The sequence below is a fragment of the Trachemys scripta genome, chromosome 5 (assembly GCF_013100865.1).
Source record: "Trachemys scripta elegans isolate TJP31775 chromosome 5, CAS_Tse_1.0, whole genome shotgun sequence".
Taxonomy (NCBI): Eukaryota; Metazoa; Chordata; order Testudines; family Emydidae; genus Trachemys; species Trachemys scripta.
Genome location: NC_048302.1, coordinates 36332795 through 36349036, shown reverse-complemented (window position 1 = coordinate 36349036; position 16242 = coordinate 36332795). Strand labels below are relative to the sequence as shown.

General features: G+C 39.7%; 1 pseudogene; it reads left to right on the top strand.

Moving 5' to 3' along the window:
* Positions 1–1356: 1356 nt before the first annotated feature.
* The window catches only part of LOC117877867, a 53656-nt pseudogene continuing 38770 nt past the window's right edge, over positions 1357–16242 (top strand).

Sequence of the window (16242 nt, the reverse complement as noted above, 5' to 3'; positions counted from 1 at the left end):
AGGCGCTGTACAATTGATTATATCCAGATGCACCTGGAGGGGGCATGAGCATGGTGTGAAACAGCTGAGGTGAAAATAGGCTAGAGAAGAAAAGTCCTAGCACAGGCCCTGCTTGCTCCAGCCAACGATTGCTTCTTCTGGAGGGGAAGGATGTGTACATATTAACTTTGAGCTGCATTAGATGAATTCAATATCATTATTCATTTACTAAGCAGTCCCAAAGATACACCCTGTATATTTTAGTGGGATTGTATTAACAAATTATTATTAACTACTTTATTATTTCTACTGTGGTAGCCCCTATAATAAATTTTTGAACTGATTAAGTGTAGAGCTGGTCAACATGGTTTGAATTTTTCAAATGTCAACAATTTTTTTCATGGTTTTGGGGTAGGGAGTAGTTAAAATTTCTTCCATTTTTTGACCTGCATACAGAGCTGGCCACTTTTATTTTAAATTCAAATGTTTCATTTTTTCCCCACCATTTTAAAACCTGCTGTAAGTTAGTGTAAATGTGTATGTACCACTCCTTTCTATTGGATGGATTCAAAACTGCTAAACGTGTAGTCATAGATCCCTAATGCCAACAGCTAATGGAGATTTCCCCTGTATCACAAGCCCTATGTTTCTGGAGCAGAGGGACCAGGGTTTTATCACTACTACTGCCATGAAGTTCCAAATGGCCATAGGGCCTGATTAAAGTCAATATAAAGGGTCATATTGACATCAGTAGATTTTGGATCAGGGCTTTAGTGTGCTGAATAGTGACCTCCAAGAATTAGGTAGCTGCAGATTTGCTACAGTATCTTTTGTATACTCCTATTCAGTAATGAAACCTCAAACTGCTTGTAATTTGTTTCGTCTCATTATAGCTAACTATTTTGTACCTTAGCCATTACTCTTGATTTTCAGTATGTGTGCAAACTTTATTGGTTATTTTAATCTATTTGCAATATGAATACAGTTGTTTTTCTTTTCAGATATTGCCATTGGAAATCTGGATTCTTCTAAGTTATCTGTTTAATTTCTACCTGATATAGTAATGGAGAGACTGATCACAACATCATATAGTGAGTTTAGAGATTGTACTATGCCATGCATAGTTAGCATACAGCTAACTGAAAATGGGGACTTATGGATAATATATCAAATTCACTTTAACAAACATCAGTTACTTACTGCAGTGGTTACATGAGCTGTTAAGGATTGGTTTCAAAAGATGTCCTTCCTCCCTCAAAACACAGTTAATTATCAAGACAGGCAGGGTAAAAGTCCTAAACCATAAACTCTGTGGTCAGATTTCCTAGACCGGTGGTTTTCAAAATTTTTCATTTACGGACCCTTAAAATTTTTCGAATGGAGGTGCGGAACCCTTTGGAAATATTAGTCAGTCTGCAGACTGTAGGGGTCCACATACCACAGGTTGGAAATCACTGTCCTAGACATGTTTGAAGAGTGATTGGTCTTTTGATCTTATTTTGTATGGCAAGCATTGTTATTTCTGTTTAGTATTTGTGCAATGGATACATGCAAGAAATAGAAGTTTCTAAGACTTTCCCAAAAATGGAATGTGGAAACATCAAGATTTTTATTTAACTGTCTACCTGAAATGAAAAGAGATCAACCCATTGGTGGATCTAGAACTGATCCTGTGGTCCTGGTGTTGGTGGGCAACCAGTATTCACAGCTGGGACAGGACATTATTGCAATCCTAGAATCCAGTAGATTTCAGTATAACATGGAGACTGCAACTGGCAAAGGCAACATTCCAAGTCTTATCAGTAAAGGAAGGGGGCAATATGCACTATTTGTGGAAAATATTTTAAAATATGTAAATATGGATCTATGGCACTGAGACATTTTGGACAGATAGTGTGTGGATTACAGTGTTGGCATGGCTGGTTTTCATAAAGCCAATGAGGACAGTTTCCTTAGTGCCCAAGTAAAAGGCTTTCCATTGCACCTGTATAACAATTTAAGCCTTAAGGACTGTTGTGTAAACCACCATTCTCCTTTACTTCATATTACCAAAGCTTCATAAATTGTAATGGGTCCACTGGCTGGAAAAGACTGGACAATTTTCCAGATTAACCGTTTCACATTAATCAACTTTATTAGCACAAATAAAATCATTGGGACAAGTCCCACAAGGCATTTCCAGAGTTATTTTAAATGTTACTGTTTGAGATTTGAGACTCAGCGAATTGTATTTGGCAACAACTTGAACTTTTGGCTGCACAAGCTGATCTTTATAGATGCCGTCTCTTTCCTGTCAGGGAAAAAGCTCACATTGTCCTTGGATAAGTACATCCTTGAGAACATAGATGACATCTTTTTTGGGAAGGAGGGTATGAGGATATATGTCAAGGATGTGATGGTAAGAGAGAGAATTTATTAAAGAGTATAACCTTAATTGCCATGGCTTATAGGGTAATTACATTTTACTGCAAAAATTATAGTGCCAAGCAAAAATATAAATTGTGTTAGTGATTGTGAACTATGAACTATACATACAATGATTACCTCTAGCAGTAATGCCAAAGGCACAGCTCCTCAGCTGCATATTTGTCTATTTAGGTCAGCTGAGGATCTGGCCCTTGCTTACCTAACTGTATCTAGAATTTAAGAAGCCATACGTCTTTACTTACTTTCTGTTTATGTACATACAGTTAAGTTTCTGATAAATTGTAATGTTCAATATTCTGCATTCTTACTATAACCAGAATACATTAATCTATGCAATTTAAATCCTGTTGAAATAAATGTATTTTTTCCCTCTGACTTCAATAAAAGCAAGGTTGGAACTGTCCATATTAATGTGACATACATTTAATAAATTACATAAACTAAAAATGTTGAGCATAAATAGATAAACATTGTACTCTGGTTGATATTCATTCAATATAAAGATCGCATAGAGCCTAGAGGTAATATAATTGAAGCATGGCTATTAGGTTTAAAAAAAAAAAATCAGTGAAAATATAAGAACATTTGTTGTGCCGAGTTCTCATAAGCTAATGACAGCTTCACTTATGTAAAAAGATGTGCACATTTTACAGTAGTTTGCTAAAAATAATGATGAGGTAACATTTTCAATTTTATTTAGATTAAGATCATATATATGCAGCTTGAAATTCTCACATTAGTTCATTTTAACAAAATTAACATTACTCAGGAATCAGTCCTTCAGCCTTTACCCATGTAAGTAATCCTTACTCAAACAATAAATAATGGGACTTTTTTCAAGGAGTAATCATGTGACAATGGGATTTCTTACATGGGTAAGAATTACTCATGAAAAATATCAACTTCATCCTTCTTTGTTAATTTGTTTTCTGAAAACCATTTTATTAACACAGCTGGTTATTTGTGCAGTGCTCAACAGTGGGCAGATTCCTTCCTAGGTGATAAGTTTATTCCCCAAAACTTAATATGAATCAAATCATGTGACAAGGGACAGGAAGAAGTGTGAGTTGGAAAAGATCAGAGTGGCACAGTTATTTTTCTACCTTGAGAAGTAGACTAAGTCCTTGTGTTAGCATGTGTCAGGTACATTTTTCAAGCCCTGGCTATTAAGAAAATCTCTTCAGAAAGGCCTTGTCCTATCTGTCTTTCCTCTTTTTGGTCCTTTGGAGATAACTGCCAAAAACATTGATAGTTATTTTTAAGATTATAAAGCAGGTCAAACACTGACTACACTGCTCTACAGCCAAAATGCTTCTGAAATAAATGTAGTCAAACTTTACTAATTCTGGGTAACTGAGAATGAAAATAATGCTTAAAATTGTTGATTGGCTCTAGTTTTCAAGATATGCTATTGGGTCAGTATATACGACCCTTGACTGGGAATGGCGGAGGATAAGTGAGTTATAAAGGGAAGGGATCTCAATTTAAACCAGAAATGACTAAAATACATCTTTGACTGGGTTTGGACAGTACTTGCTTTTTAGGCAAAACAATGAATGATGCAATCTGAAGCTGGTATTGCGTCATACATGATCTGAATTGCATCACGTTATTCCTAGAAGTCATGGATGATGCAATCATAATGAAGCTTACATCACTCTGCTGAACAAATTGCCCTATATCAGCTCTAGAAATCATACAGTGTCGTACTCTCTTATTTGTCAGTGTTTGATTTTGCAAAGCGAAAGTGAGCAGAGATGCCTCGTACTTGTGTGAACAGTGCAGATAACTTCTACTATGTTTGTGGTGAAGTGACTTTTGCATCACAAAAGCGCAGTATAACCACTATGGATAAGAAAGCCTATCACCTTTATTTTGGCTGCAAAATTGGAAATCAGGACAAGAGGTGGGCCCCACGCATATGCTGCAACACTTGTGCAACAAATCTTCGCCAGTGGTTGAACAGGAAAAGGAAATCTATGCATTTTGCAGTGCCAATGATTTGGAGAGAGCCAACACATCATACCAGCAATTGTTACTTCTGCATGGTGCCTCCAGTTGGGAAAGGTGTGTCAAAGAAGAAAAAGTGGACTGTGCATTATCCAAACATTCCATCAGCTATATGCCCAGTACCCCATGGAGAAGGACTGACGGTTCCTGATGCACCAGAATCATTCTCACTTGAGTCAGACGAGGAAGAGGAAGAGGATGAAACTTCTGGTCCTGAACCATCAATGTCACAGGACCCACATTTTCTCCCATCCTCCTCCTCTGAACCACACCTCATAACACAAGGTGAACTGAATGATCTTGTCGGGATTTGGAACTACCCAAGAGTAAGGCAGAGCTGTTGGGCTCCAGACTACAGCAGTGGAATCTCCTGGCAGGTGATGTTAGGGTTTCCATGTTCCGTGACCATCAAAAGGATCTTGTCCCATTCTTCTTCATGGAAGGTGATCTTGTAGCCTGCAACAACATCGATGGTGTGATGGCAGCCCTCAACATGGTTCACAATCCAGATGAGTGGAGACTGTTCATTGATTCATCGAAGACGAGTCTTAAAGCTGTTTTACTGCATAATGGCAATGTTTTGCCATCAATTCCAGTTGCTCATGCAGTCCATCTGAAGGAAACCTTTGACAACATGAAACAACTTTTGAGGTGCATAAACTATGACCAACATCAGTGGCAGCTTTGTGGCGCTTTGAAGGTTGTTGCTCTCTTGCTTGGTCTGCAGACTGGATACATAAAGTACTGCTGTTTTCTCTGCGAATGGGATAGTCGTGCAAGAGATTCCCACTACATCAAGAAAGATTGGCCACTCCGACAGTCATTGGAGCCTGAGAGGAAAAGCGTTCAGCATCCACCATTTGTTGAATCAAGGAAGATTTTGTTACCACCCTTACACATCAAGCTGGGTCTGATGAAGAACTTTGTCAAGGCCATTGACAAAACAGAAGCAGCTTTCAAGTACCTCCATGGAAAATTTCCAAGGTTAAGTGAAGCTAAGATAAAGGAAGGTGTCTTTGTCGGTCCTCAGATTCATGAACTTCTTCGAGATGATGCATTTGACCATGCACTGCGTGGCAAGGAAAAGATGGCATGGAAAGCCTTCCAGTTAGTGGCAATAAATTTTCTCGGAAACAACAAGGCAGACAACTACAGGTTGTTGGTGGAAAACCTCCTCAAGGCATACAAAAGCCTTGGTTGCAACATGTCACTAAAGATACATTTTTTGCACTCTCATCTAGATTTTTTTCCACCAAACTGCAGAGCAGTGAGCGACGAGCACGGCGAGCAATTTCACCAGGACATTGCAACAATGGAGAAACGCTATCCTAGGGCAAATGGAGCCCATCAATGCTTGCAGACTATTGCTGGACAGTGACAAGAGATGCTCCATTTAATGAATACAAGAGACAAGCCAAGAAGCTCCGAGTAGACACTGAATAGGACTAAACTATGTACATAATAGTTTTTTGGCTTTTGTTTCATAATAAATTTTATTTATATAACCCTTTTGCTGATTTTTAAAGTGTTACATAATCAGGACAGGTGAAATATTATCATGTAAAGCAACCATAAACACATGAAAAGACCTAGGTTTACAATTTATGAGTAAAACTGTACTATCTACACAATAAACAGACATAAAATGTAAAAACTTAAATATCTTAGAAACAGTAGCCAATCAGTTGTTTTAATTGTCATATTTGAATCCAGCACATCAAAATACATAATAAATAGCACATTTTATATCTGAAGCAGACGACTTCTCAAAAATTGTAGACCAGTGCTATTTCAACAGAACCAATTCCGGTGAGTAGAAGTGTCAGCTTTTGAAGAATTGTATAAAGTATTTTCAGCAAATCAGTTTTTCCTCTGCCAGAGAAAAATAAGCCTGCTGATACTGAGTACCTCATTGCTGCATGTGGGTTTGGGGACCAAGGACCTTATCCTACACCATTTCAGAGCCTCTGACTCTATTAAGGCTGCATGCAAGGGTAAGGTCCAACTTGCAGTCCTGGGGCCTTAGAATGTGACATGTCCTAGCAGAATCTCTTGTCATGAGCCACGCTTGTTAGGTTTGGACCTCTGGGGTGAAATTTTCCACTGAAGTCAATGGCAAAACTCCAGTAGGAGTCCAGGATGTCAACTTTCATATTCAGTAAAGATATTCTTTGCATTGGATATCTCCTCAAACAGTATTATTTTATAGTAGTGTTGTTTCTATACCACATAGAGATATGTATAGCAAAAATCTAATATTTGAACTATGAAAATGAATTTAATGATGTGAACAAAACTATATTAAAGGCTCTCTGTATCAATACTTTTACTATCTGTTTTGTAAGCACGAGTTCCTCTAATTAGCCTTCCATGTTTGTGTGCATGTTTGGCCTTATCTGCATTGTGCACTAGCACTGGTTACACTATAGCACCGATGGCCAGGTTGTCTAAATGCTGAATTCGCTAGGGCTCCCAGACTGATGATCTAGTCCTAAAAACTCAATTTATACATAAGCTCTGCATTCGTATGAGCTGCAAAAATTACAGATAACAGTCTAAATGTTCAAGACTAGGATCCTAAAATTAGGAGCCTAAGTCTATATTCAAGCATCTAAAGACAGGATTATCAAAAATGCTTAAGTGATTTAGGAGCACACATTGACTTCAATAGGACTTGTGCTACTAAATAATTTACGCACTTTTAAAAATGTCATTTTTAGCTGCTTAAATATGGATTTAGGTGCCTAGCTTAAGGCTCCGGCTTTTGAAAATCGTGGCCCTTTTCTTCAAACCTGTATGACTCATGCCCTAATATCTTGACTGTGCTGTAGTTTCTCATTACTAGTTACTAGATGCATATGTTCATCAGAGAGAGCCACTCAAGAATGGAAAAATCATGAAAGGGTCTCTTTGGGTTTCCATAGATCGCTTGTTAAAAATCTGCCACCATGCTGAAGAGAAGTTTGGGATGTTTTTCTTGCCTGTGATGTGATTGACCCTACTCTGTGGGCTGTTAAATTATCCTGGAGATTATAAATATACACAGGGAGAAAAATATTCTCCCCCTCCCATCCAAAAAAACAGTTTTGTTGCCTTTATAGTGGACCAGATTGTGCCAGATGGTAGAAACTTTAAAAAAACATTGCTGGAGGAGAAAAGCCCCAGATCCTCCTAAAAGGTCTTTTCCTTTTTTTTAAGTTACATATGTTGAATGCTCTGCCATATTGTCAGTTTTTTCAGCATGTTTTTCAGCAAAAGCACTCTCAGTAAAAAGAGCAGCTTCATATGCTTGTTTGCCCAGTAATATTGCCTCCTTTCTTGGTTCTCCTCTCCTCTACAAGTAAATGCATCTGATTACATTGTTTTGTAACAAGCTAAGGAGGAAAACATTTGTTAAAATACTAGCAGCATATCACTGTTGTGATCTTTCCCTACTCCTACTTGTGGAGCTCGAAGTTTAGTTCCAGAGCCTTCTGTGGTGAATATTTTCCAAGATGGTTTGCTAGCTTTCCTGGTGTATTCAGCTGCCAAAATACTATGTGAGTTTTCCAAAATGAAAACAACCAGTAGTTGGTTGAAGAAGTTCCTTCTTTTTGTTCAAGGGCAATCAGATTGCTTGATTGGAGATTTTTTTTTTTTAACCGAGTTGTTGTTGAATCCCATAAGGTTCTCTGCACCTGCTCAGCAGCTAGCTAAACAGCCTCCTGTGGAAGGAGTTTCCATAGGATACCCTTTAAAACCTCACCCTTTGGAGCCTGGTAGTGAGAAATAGATTGTGCTACAATAAAGAAGTTGGTAATATTGGTCTATGTAGAGAAATAGAGAAGTCATAACAGATAGCCTTATAAAGAGGCTAACACATTTTATTAACACGTAGACATTAAAAAAAAAACAGGATGGAATCTGACAAGATATGTGAAATTACTTTTTGTCATTTTAATTAATTTGCACCCATGTCTGGTAGATAATTTCATGCCACAAATAATTGATCAGGGACTGAAGTAGAAATGAACAATTCAGGCTGTGGTTTAAAGGGAATTAATTCTTAATTAAGTTGGCTTACTTTGGATTTTCATCTTTAGGGAAAATCAGCTGCTAAGCATTTGAGATATCGTCACTTAATTTAATATTAGGAAAAGCTTTCATGAGAGATTTAAGGCACTTTGCACATTAAGTAGATCAGGATGAAGTACCTGAATCAAAGGTCAGGAACAGAATTCATGTTGACATTTAGGGGTGTAGTATATTACACTTTTCAATATTACAGAATCACCACTGGATTGGGTCGATCTCAATTTATGCCAAGGAGTGAGGTAGAGCTGGAAAGTCCAGAAGTCTGTGTTTGTAAAGGAAGACATGACGTTGTCCAAAAGAGATTTTTGTGTGTGAAGAACTGCTCTTTGGTGTTTTCCTTAGATATTTCTATTAAGAATTTCCAGAAACTGTAAATAAATTTTCATCTTTCAAATACAATATGCAGCTATCTATTTTAATTTTTTTTACTGGCACTTTAGACATTGCTCAGATAAGTTTTACTTCCTTAAATTCTGTATTCAGACTTATACTTATTCACTGTCACTTTTAACAAATGGATTTTTGTGCTAATTTTCAGACCTGCTTTACAACACAGTGGCATCCCTTTGGCCAGATTGGAGTCTTGCAGGTTGTTTCTGTTAGGGAAGTTAATGATGGAGTTGGGTATCTCTGATGCAATCCTTTAATTTACAAAAAATGTACAAGACGCTGTTTCCCTGAACACAAGAGGAATCAAACAGCAGGCGACAGTTTCTTTGCTCCAAGCTCCAAGCCATTTTTAGACAGCACTCGGCCCTAAAAGTTGTGTTTCTAGGCTTTTCTCTGGGCCCTGCTCCCAGGGCTGGCGCTTCCATTTAGGCGACCTAGGCGGTCGCCTAGGGCACCAGGATTTGGGGGGATGGCATTTTGCCACCCTTGGCGGCAATTCGGCAGCGGGGGGTCCTTCTGCGCTCCGGGTCTTCGGCAGCAATTCTGTGGTGGGTCCTTCACTCGCTCCGGGATCTGCCGCCAAAGTGCCCCGAAGACCGGGAGCGCGGAAGGACCCCCCACTGCAGAATTGCCGACGATGACTGGGAGCGCAGAAGGACCCCTGCCTAGGGCGCCAAAAACCCTGGCACCGCTCCTGCCTGCTCCTGAAAATAGGCGCCGACTCTGAGAAAAATTAGTGGGTGCTTAGCACCCACCAGCAGCCAAGCTCGTCTCCCTTCCCCCACTCCTGCCCACTGGCAGCCCCCGCTGATCAACTTCTCCCCCACCCTCCCAGCACCTCCTGAGCACTGCAGAACAGTAGTTCAGCGATATGCAGGAGGTGCTGGGAGGGTGGAGGAGGAGCAGGGATGGGGCACACTCAGGTCAGGGGGCGGAATGAGGTAGGGCGAGGGTGGAGCAGGGCTAGGAAGAGGCAGGGTGGGGGTGAGTCCTTGGGGGTGGGGGAAGGGGTAGAGTGGGGATGGGGCCTGGGGCTGAGTGGGGGTTGAGCACCCCTGGGGAAAATTAGAAGCTGGTGTCTGTGTTCCAGCACTTATTCAGGCTGTGTCTGGTGCCTCCATGCTGCATTCTTTCTCAGCTTCTCTGGTCTTCCTGACATTTCTCTCACAGACACACAAACCTTTGCAGGACAGTAGACAGCAAAACCCCTTCACCCATCCAGGTTGGATATTAGGAAACACTATTTCACTAGGAGGGTGGTGAAGCACTGGAATGGGTTACCTAGGGAGGTGGTGGAGTCTCCTTCCTTGGAGGTTTTTAAGGCACGGCTTGACAAAGCCCTGGCTGGGATGATTTAGTTGTGAATTGGTCCTGCTTTGAGCAGGGGGTTGGACTAGATGACCTCTTGAGGTCCCTTCCAACCCTGATATTCTATGATTCTATGATTCATAGGCCATTGTTTTGGGAGGTAAGGTGTCCAGGTTCTGGGGTGAAGGTTCCTATTATTTCAGCTATCTAGTTATGTAAAGGAGCTTAATGGCTTCTTACAACTATTTTAAATGAAAGGTGGTGGTTCTATCCCTGTTTCAAAGAGGTTTAACCCAACCAGAAACATGGAAAAAGTCTATCTAAAAATGAATGTGAAGGGAGGTTTAGATATGTATTTCAAGTGATTGCAGCATTTTATAATGATACATTTCAGATTTTTTTTAAAGCCATAAATACATATATCTCTAAAAATCTAGTAGCATCAGCCAAGGTGAAAAAGAGAAGTACATTGACTGATTTACACAGGTTTTAATGTGTAATTATGGGTCATATTTTTAAATGTATATAGGTGCCTAAAAATTTAGATAGACTTGCTAAATCGACTCCCACTGCATCAATCGCAGCAGTGTTGATCCCCGGCAAGTGTAGATATGGCTGAGTGTCCATGGTGTTTACCTTCCACCCTGAGGAATCCCTTTGCAGAAGTCCCCACTATTCAGCTGAAATGGCATAGGTATATTAACATTGTTGCATGCACAGAGGTCAGTATTGTCCCTTGTTGTTTTTCTGGCCTGACAGCCTGATTCTGATATACTCTCCAGCACAAGGAGAGAGTCATGATGTCATTGATTCTGTCTGATGTGTCCTCCCCCTCTAGTACAAGTCTGATTGAATCTTTCTGAGACCTTCCTCTGCTCTTGCACAAACTTCTAAAATGTCTCAACTTGCTACATTCCTTGCAATGCCGTCCTAATGTGGGGCGCTTCTCCTTGACCTGTTCATGCTGTCTCCCGCAGTTAGTGCATCTCACTAAGGGAATGGATTCCCTCCCTTCCCCCATTTCTCCTTTGCTGCTGTCTCAGGAGCAGTATGCTAGAGTGTAGATTTAAAGCACACTAGCTACTATGTACTAACTCCCCGTGTGGACACACTTATTGTGCACTAAGAATGCCATCAGGCTGTTTAGCTTCATACACTACACACTTCTAGTTAATGTTTGGGATCTTGCATTTAGTTCTCATAAAATAGAAAAAAAATAGAATTGCTATTCACATTTAAAATAAAACTGTCTGAAGGGGAATAAAAATATCAAAGGAGCAGTTGGATGCAACATAGTCGTGTAGCAGTCACTGTGCATAAGGCAGTAACATACGAATCCAATTCCGCCCCTTCAGATTGGGATATAGTGAAAAAATGTTGTTGTTCCACAGTTTCATTCTGCTTTGAGAAATGATAGGTCCCCACAGCTCCTAGGAATACGTGTGGCTTCAAGCAGTGCTGAGTGTCAGACTGGTGCAGATCTGTCTGCCTTGTTCCACAAAAACGTAAAATACTTTCCTGCTGTGGTATTCTTCCTGCATGGCCTGTGCATAGCTGGAATTCCTCTTTCCATTGGCTCCACTATGGGACTAGATTTGTGTCTGCAGAGTCCAGGGCTCCAGGTGGCTTAGACAAAGTTCTGTGGCTCACTCAGCCAGCTGCTGCACAGCAGAGGACTCACCCGCTCAGACGCTGTCACCATGTTTAATTTCGGAAGAGTGAATCTGAAAGCAGATTAAGTTGCACAAGTGGATTAAAAGATGGCTAATTGATAGGTCCCAAAATGTAATTGTAAATGGGAATCCTCATCAATTAGAGGTGGTTCTTCTGGGTCCTTCAGGGATCAGTTCTTGGCCCTATGCTATTTAACATAAAATCATCACTGATATTGTTTGTAGATGACACAAACTGTGGAACTGGTAAATAATGAAGAGGACAGGTCATTAATACAGAGCAATCTGGATTACTTCTTTAAACAGGGCTCAGCAAACAATATATGTTTTAATATGGCTAATGTGTAAATATGTACAACTAGAATCAAAGAGTGTAGGCCACACTTACATGGTGGGGGACTTTATTCTAGGAAGCAGTGACTCTGAAAAAGATTTGGGAGTTGGGCTGAATAATCAGTTGACCATGAGCTCCCAGTGGAACACTGTTGACAGGAAAGCTACTGGACTCCTGAGATACATAAATAGGATAATATTGAGTAGGAGTTGAGAGATTATCTTTACCTCTGTTTTTGGCCCAGGTGTGACAATTGCTGGAACACTGTTTCCAGTTCTAGTGTCCACAATTCAAGATGATTCAGAGAAGAGCCATGAGAATGACTGAAGGATTAGAACACATACCTTATAGTTAAGATCAATCTATTTAGTTTAACAAAGAGAAGGTTAAGGGGCGACTTGATTAAAATCTACACATACCCATATGGGAAACAAATATTTAATAATGGGCTCTTCAGTGATCCAATGGCTGGAAGTTGAAGTTAGACAAATTCAGACAGGAAGTAAGGTTATCAAGGGTCATGGTGGATTCTCAATCACTGGCAATTTTTTAAATCAAGATTGGATTTTTTTTTCTAAACGATCTGCTCTAGGAATTGTTTTGGAGCAAGTTTTATGGTCTGTGTTATACAGGAGATAAGATTAGATGATCGTAATGACCCTTCTGGCCTTGGAGTCAATGAAACTATGAAAGTGGAACTTTATTAAACCCTGTGGACTTCTCTGTCCCTGTGGCTGAATTGCTTCCAGCCTAAATCCCTGTTCCACTAGCATTCCCTTAATAACAGTCCCTCCAGGGAACTTGGGCCTTCTGATTCCAGTTCCACTGATCATGATACATCTCATCAATCATACATCTCAGGCAAAAGAAATGGGCCATGGAGAGTGTCCTGAAAGCAAAAGATGTGGGTCATTTTGGAAAAAAGGTAAGTAAAATCTAGGAAACCTTACAAAAGAGCCATCTTCTTTTCTTTTAAAGTCTGTGGGGAGGAGTCTCGCTTGGGTGCTATGCTGATTACAGCTCCTACAGCATAGCAAGAGGGAGAGAGAGAGAGCTGATCTCTCAAAAGGGCAGGTCCCAAATCATGTTAGCAGGGGTTGAAGTAAAGTAAGTGCTACACGGTGTGACAATGTACATTGTGGGGGTGCAACTTCTAAAGTGCAAAGTAGTCTGTGTTAATTGGTCCATTTAGACTCTGCTGGTGTGCACTAAAGGTCCCTTGTGTTTTAATGTAGTGCACAGTACATTAAAGAGCAGTAGGGAATCTGTAGCATGCAACAGCAAGATCTACATGGACCAGTTAGTGCATAACACATTAGTGTGCTAGAAATCACATGCCTGTAGACTGCATTAGTGGGATTACTATGTAGACAAGCCCTAAACAAATAGATTATTTCACCTGTGAAAAGCACATTTGATATTAAATAATATTTATTGTTGGTATGTTTTGTTTTGATTGTTTAAATGCATTATTTATTTTGGCTTCATGGTCAGTTTCTCACTTCCTTTTAGTGACTATCCTATTATGAGACTTAGTTTTAAAGTAAGTCAGCCAAAGTAATCATTTTTCCCCATAGATAACAATGCAAAAACTATTCTTTATCTTTTTCATGTAAAACCTAAGGTAGAAGTCTTGTACTTCTTCTGTATGTGTTGCAAAACAGCTTGCTCTCTCATCTCTCTCTAGACCACAAATTTATAAAATTAAGTGCGTAACATGATTAATTTCTTAAAGAGTTTGCAGAGATCAGGAACTGGGGCAGTCCTGCCAATTTATGATTTTATTGCGTGTGTCTTGAAGTTATGTATTAAAAAAAACCCCTGTGAATCATCTAAAGCAGGGGTAGGCAACCTATGGCATGTGTGCCAAAGGCGGTACACAAGCTGATTTTCAGTGGCACTCACACTTCCCGGGTCCTGGCTACCTGTCCGGGGGGGCTCTGCATTTTAATTTAATTTTAAATTAAGCTTCTTAAACATTTTAAAAACCTTATTTACTTTACATACAAGAATAGTTTTTGTTATATATTATAGACTTATAGAAAGAGACCTTCTAAAAATGTTAAAATGTATTACTGGCACGCAAAACCTTAAATTAGAGTGAATAAATGAAGACTCGGCACACCACTTCTGAAAGGTTGCCGAACCCTGATCTAAAGTATGCTTCTAGCCCTCTTGGTTGTGAAGAAAGGCTGGGAAATGTGAATCCTAAAGTCTCAAAAAACAGAAGGCAAATAAGACCCAAACTCTATTATTTTTAAAAATCTTATGATTTTAAGCTAATCTCATGATTTTTGGGCATCCCCCAATTTCTTAACTCTTGGGGTTGTCAACACTGCTGAAGACAAAGAGAAGTTTAAGGAGTCTGAAGTTGGAGATGTTTCTTTGGCACTTCCTGGATAAAAGGACATTTTCTCATTGCTGCCAAATGTGTTCTTATAAGTGGAAGGCATTGAATGAAATTATTTCAATAGATACAAAAGCAATTTTAAAAACTTCTTGGAAAAAAGCACTCTTCTCATGGCTGTTCCTTTCCAGGCTGCAAGGCAGATGCAAAATAAATAATTTAAGAAGGAAAAACAAAGGAGAATAATAATATACCATCCTTTCTTTCACCATATGAGAGTGGGCCATTTTAGTTTTCATGTTCTCCCCTTGACAGACAAAGAAAGTTCTTGTATTTTCCTTGGAGCTTATCAGCCTATTTAATGACTCCAGCTAGAGGTAGTTTAGCCTTTAATTAAAATACAATTTTCAGTTTTTTTAGTGCATTAATGAGACAGCAAAAATGAATTCATTGAAAGGGGAATGGATATCTAGACCTTACAGCAGTGAAAGTTAGAGGCTCATTAGCAGCTAATTATGCAAAACACAGTAGATAAATAAAGCTGTTATGGTGTAAAAAAGCCTCAGTGCATTACCTAATGACATAAAATGTTTACAGTCTGTATTGGTAAGATATAATGTCTTACTGAAATTATTAATGACATATTTAACAGTAACACAGCTTGAATCACAATTGCTTTACAGGTACAAGCTTGAAGGCAAGGAAACATAAACACAAACTATAGTTACTGGTTCTGTGGTCAGTATGACAATCTCAGAAATCTTAGGATGAACTTGTATATTTTTATGGATAGCTGCAAAAGATGAGATACAGTCAATTTCTGAATAGGGCAGAGTTTAACACTTGGTATTATAGCCAAGATTTTCAGAAGTGACTAGTGATTTTGGAGCTAGATCTACAGAGGGAGTTAGGTGTGTTTTGCCACTTTAGGCATATACGTTCAAAATTTAAATCCTCAAAAGCCCCACTCATGTGTCGCCTAACCTTCCCAAGCCTCCTAAGGGATTTCATCAGTGGAAAATTAGTTACCTAAAAATCTGCAACTGGACATGCACACAGTCCTCACACCCAGGCCTAAGACTAAGCCCAGGCAGGATCCTCAAACTAGGTGTTGCCCTGCCCATTTTGCCTATAGGGTCCAATCCAGTAGCCAATCTACTGAGACCACCTAACTGACTGGGCTCCATACAAAATGCCACCAATGCTGAAGGACGAAGTGTTGGTGGTACCCATTCCACCTTATAACTTTTAGCCCAGTGGTTGGAGCACTCACTGTGTCTTCCTACATCCTGAGTATGTGTTCCCCCCTCTGGCTGATGGGAAGCAGGGATTTGAACTCATCTCCAACAGGACTATAAAATCATTCTCACTCTCTCTGCTTTAATGCACATTTAATTATTTATTTATTCAAAGTGGAATGGCCTCAACAGAACAGATTGAGAGAGCCCCACATTAAAATATCCCATAGTCCATTGGTTAGGGCACTCACCTGGGAGGTGGAAAACCCCAGTTCAAATTTTTTCTCCTCAATAGGCAGAGGGGGAAATTAGACCAGGGTGGTTTGAGCATTGGCCCGCTAAACCCAGGGTTGTGAGTTCAATCCTTGAGGGGGCCATTTTGCGATCCGGGAAAAACAAAAACAAAAAAACTGTCAGGGTCCTGCTAGTAAAGGCAGGGGACTGGACTCGATGACCTTCAAG